Source organism: Rhamphochromis sp. 'chilingali' (genome assembly GCF_963969265.1).
Source record: "Rhamphochromis sp. 'chilingali' genome assembly, chromosome: 2".
In the NCBI taxonomy this organism is placed as follows: Eukaryota; Metazoa; Chordata; class Actinopteri; order Cichliformes; family Cichlidae; genus Rhamphochromis; species Rhamphochromis sp. 'chilingali'.
In genome coordinates this window covers 45,944,827-45,950,413 of record NC_137930.1, presented here as the reverse complement: position 1 = coordinate 45,950,413, position 5,587 = coordinate 45,944,827, and positions in this window count along the sequence as shown.

Genomic DNA, 5,587 nt, shown 5'->3' with positions numbered 1-5,587 from the left:
TGAGTCCTCCTTGTTTTTTAAGTCTGCTTCAGTGTGATCTTTTGCATGTTTTGGGTTTAGTCCCTTCTGCAGCTATTCCATTAAGTTATTGTCCTCCCAGAAACACTTTTGTTGTTTCTTGTGGGATTCTAATTTATTCTACTTCTATCTTGTTTAATATGATTTGTTTAGAGTTTTTGGTTGTTTTCCGTTTCTCCATTGGCTCCAATCCACCTGGATAAACAGTTAGGAAAATAGATTGTTGTAGCCTGTAACCAGCCTTCGCTGTCCAGGTCAACTGTGCAGTGATAAGGACTTGATACAACGAATGGGGTCCGTGTTTCCTTTTATGGAGCAACAAACATGGTGTACAAAACTAACTGTTCTACTGAATCTGGCTGCCCTGTTAGCATGCAATTCATGTTACATCTTCCACACTTGCAACAGAGTCATTCACTTCTCAGATCAAGGACAATGCTATTTTCTTAAAGTGGATAGACTGTCGGGCACACCACTTATCACAGTGTATTTCACACCATATCTGTGGTATTGGTGTTGCAAATAAATACTGATGCTTTTACATTATACCAAACTCCCTCTCAACAAAAGTCTTGCGTCTTGGAAGTAATCTGGGTAATACCTCTGGATAGTAATTTTGATGCCCCTATTACAGTTTTTTCTGATTGCTTAAGCACATTTTTTGTAACTATTGGCTAATTTTGCAAAACTCTTCACACAAATAAGAAAACCTGTCACCCAATCATCAAAACATTGTAGTTCTCTTGCAAAAGCAAACACAGCTAGATTAACTCTTCACACCTTCGTAAAAATGGTGTTTCCGTATCAAACAGTACACACAAGCCATCATCTACTAAGCACACAATGCGCCAACTGCACACTGATGGTATGAATACAAAACACATCTGGCGTTTGCTTTCCCTGTGCACAAGGTAGGCTATGTCAGTTTGAGCTCATACTTCTGTCATAGATCCATAAGCATGGAGGGATCCAAACGTCAAGTACTGGTGTTTATTCAAACACATCAAAACAAACACAAGTGTTTATTTCCAAGTATAGGATTATTTGCAATTGCCATAATGACTATATGGGTTACGTGGTCTGCAGTGAACATGCTTCCTCTGCCCCCTCCTCATCTTCCTCTTGCTCCTCCTTGTCCTTGTCGTCCTCTTCATCCTACTTCTTCACCTCCACGTCCTCTTCCTCGGCCTCCTCTACTTCTCACTCTTTCTGCTCCCTCCATTGTACTCCGCACACACAGCTTACCTGTATTATAGTGCTTAGGCTGATTGCAAAGTGAACTAATTATCTAAAAAAGTTTTCACATGTGAAAGTGTGCCAGACAGTTGGCAAGTTAGTGTTAATGATAGCCATACATGTGTATACTTTTGCTAGGAGTGTGTTGGAAATTTGGTAATTGAGTGTTGTGCAGTGAATTGTGCCTACAGTTTTGCAAAGTGTGTGTTACAAAATTGCAAACTGAGTGCAAAGCAGTTTTTGTGCTTTTAGTTTTGCAAACTCAGTGAGTGGTTTTGCTATAAGTCTGAATAGTTTTAGAGATTGTGCTACAGGAATCACAGTTAGGGTTTAAGCATTCAGAAAAAACTGTAAGGCTCCAGCTCAAGTTCACAGTGATAACATGTTCAACCTGCCTGGCTCATATATAATAAACACTAAGCAAATACTAAATGCTAATTCACAGTATGAAAAGAGTGAGCCAAGAAAAACAATACATGCACTTAGCTACATATAAACTAGGCCAGTAGCCATACAGCTGATATTGTTGTGAACTTGTACCATGCTTCAGCAGAATAATATGACTGGCTAATAGATTCCCCCAAATCACATCTTTGTTGTCAGCAAATGTTTTTGTTTTTTTGTTTGTTTGTTTTTTTGCTTTTAGTGCTCCATCTTTTGCTTATGCTATACCTTATGTTTTTTATCATATTGCGAAAGATATTTTAGGAATATGGTCCAATCCTAATTTGGACATTGTAAGATGGTTATGAAATTCATCATAACCACATAATGCATATGCTCAGGTTAAAAGCATGACTATTTTTTTCTCTTTTTTCTGTGTTTGTTTATTTTTCTTTAGCACACCGTGACCTTCTGACCTTTTCCTCAAACAAGACGTCGGAAAGACCTTACATCAGTGCTTAAAGCTCACGTTAATACCCACAAAGGTAACACCACCTTGACTTAGCAGCGGGGCTCAGCGTTGACACTGACAGAGCCTTTGTCTCCTTTCAGAGCTGTCAACCTTTGTCACGTCTCCTGCTGCCATTTCTTGGTACACAGTACTCCTTATTTTTTACACTCGGGCTCAGCATGAACTCAGCTTTCTGTTCTCTTATTTGAAGCTGGAGGTCTCTCTGCAGCGCTGTGCACACATTGCTGGCGGGCTGCCACGTTACGTAGACACAGGTGAACGCAGGAGGGCAAGAGAGAGCCGCCACTACGGAGGAGAGAGCGGTGACATGAAAATCAGGTGTTGACGAAAAGTGTCAGGAGTAATCACCATTGTTTCTGAGCAAACAATCTCATCCTCTCTTTGAAATATAGAGGCTAACGTGTCACAACTCATAAGCAGCAGCCTGCTGTTGCACATATAGTTTACATTCCTCTGACAAAGTTAGATACAATGAGTCCAGTAAATGTTTTGACAGGGCTTTTGTTTTGGAGAAATGTGCTGTGCTTTGCAGTATGACAAATCTATTGACCCAGTGTTCTGATAACAAGAGAGCAACAGATAACACCACTTCCCAAACTATCAGATGATTAATTGAAAACGCAAAAGAAAATACAATAGTGCAGCGAGTCTCATTAACCGAAGAATGACCCATCATAACAAGCAATTAATGCAAACAACATGCAGCACTGATTGGCTGCCCAGCAAGGCTCCATGCATCACAGCACATGGAGACGAATATTTCGATGTGATGATTCACATTCATTGCCCATCATGACGGCAGCCACATAGTGAATGCACTTTCTGTGTGCAAATTGATAGCTACACTGCTGTGAAAAAAATATCTGCCCTCTTCTTGATTTTTTTAAAAGTCTTTTACATATTTGTTGCTGTTAAACGTTTCCAATTATCAAAAAATTGATATTAAACAAAGTAACCAAAGAAGAAATATAAAATGCAGTTTTTAAAATATTATTTCAGTTATTAACGATTGACTACATTTCTTTGGACAGCTGAGTTGTGATTACTGCCAGATATGTAGTCTCAACAAATCACTTACATAGAACCTACATAGACAGAGTGAAGCAAATTAAAAGATCTCAAAAAGCAACACATCACACCACAATCTAACAAAACAGCAGTCATTGGCTGACAATGCAATAATAAATTACATAACAAGACATTCCACAGATGGTGTGTGCCACAGTAACCTTTTGCTGTGGCACCTTTATGCATACAGTTTCCTTAAGGTTCCTTCTTCATAACAACACTAGAGGAAGGGGTTCTTTTTTATAATAAGTCATCTGTCTGGACGCTGAAGTTAGGGATTAGACCTCAATGACTGACAGGTGTCCAGACACATAGACAGCTGCGGCAGACGGGTGGATGTTAGGCCTCATCTTTGCTAATTAGAGCCACGGAACTGTCCATCATATCTGTGCTGTTGGTCCTTTTTGGAGCCTTTTTAATGAAATTATCTCACGAATAACATGATTTTCTTTACAGTTCAGTACAGGCTGCCTAATAAGTTTGATGAGTAAAATTCTAGTGTTGTATTGTATTGGCTATGGTTTATGAACCTTGCTAACCAAGCTTGCTAGGGTTGTTTGCTAACACATATTTAATTGTAGATATGTTGTATAGTTATATGCATTATGTAAGATTTCATATTCCATGAAAACAAAACAAACAAACAACCCAAAATAAATAAAAAATACTACAACTCTTTAACTCGTAACTGCGAGCAATCAGTTTGGTAACTTTGTAGCCTCCATTTCTATCTGTACATATTTGTTCCGATTGCTTTTGAGTCTCTCAACTTTTCTTTGTGCTCATATGTATACAAAGTGACAGTGCATTTCACATCATGTTATGGAGTAATGCTAAACTAATATAACAAGTTACTATCTCTGGGAGTAATTAAGTAATACATTGTGTCACTTTTAAGAAACACAACAAGTAATGTGTTTAATACGTGAAGTTCTAGTGAGTAAAAACCCAAACACTCATAATACTGATTGGTGGAATTTTAAGGTTGTACTAAGGCAGGGATAGCTCAGTAGGTAGAGTGGTGGCCCCATGATCGCAAGGTTGGGGGTTCGATTCCCCTGAACAGCTACCCTGAGTTACCCCTGAGCAAGGTACCGTCCCTACACACTGCTCCCCGGGTGCCCAATGGCTGCCCACTGCTTCACTGAGTTAATGGGTTAAATGCAGAGAGGAATTTCCCCATGGGGATCAACAAAGTATACTTTCTTTCTTTAAAACTGGATTTCAAAACTGAGCCTCACATTAAGTCGAAATGACATGAATATTTAATAATGTGCAACACACCTTACTTTGCGTTAGTGAGACTTTTGCAATACACGTTTTAGAGAATTACTTATTTTTTTACGTTTAATATAGCTCCCAATTTGTGTCAGTGATTGCTACGAAGCCCTAAAAACAGCATTTTAGAGATTCAGCCTAATTGTCTTTTGTTTATGCTGCAATTAGGTGTGCCTGGGGTTTGAGCGACAGAAAATAATGACTCGTACAACTCAAACTTTATTTATACGGCACGAACATAACAAGCCCTTTGTGACCTTACCAGTGATGATCTACAGCATTCAACACATCATTCCTCAGATTCCCACTGGAATCCATTATTCTGGCAGGTACAGCGCTGAAAGTCTTCTTTCCCAAGCAAACAACAGAAAACCCACAAAAAACAAAACAAAGAACAACAAAATCATGTATTTGCTATTCTGTCGGTAGGTGAATATTCTGCAGCTCTGCAGAAATGTATGGTGTGTGTTTTTTGCCGACAGAGTATATTAACCGGGAGGTGTTTACATGTGACTCCTAAAAGATAAGAACATAAAACAGGGTTATCGGGCAGACTTGGTGTTCAAAATTGAATGTGTTAGATTGTTTAGATAATACCAAAACCTCAGCTGAAAGTTCTGTAGTGTTCTCATTAACAAATGCAAAAACCCATCAGCAGTTACTTATCAGACATCACCTAATCACAGCCAGTCCAAAAAGATTTAACAGCACTGATTCCCCTGTGGAGAACAGTGTGTCATTGAACCAGTTAAGCTAATCTTCCCTCCTATCACACCTTTTCATGCCAAATAGAGGTGCTTAATTTCCCTTGTTGTTGTAGAAAATTTATTGCACATTAGTCTCTTTTTATTTGAATTTAAACACTTCTTTCTAGAAAGAAAGAAAGTGTACTTTATTGGTCCCCGTGGGGAAAATCCCTCTCTGAATTTAACCCATTCACTCAGTGAAGCAGTGGGCAGCCACTGGGCGCCCGGGGAGCAGTGTGTAGGGACGGTACCTTGCTCAGGGGTACCTCAGGGAAGCTGTTCAGGGGAATCGAACCCCCGACCTTCCGATCATGGGGCCACCACT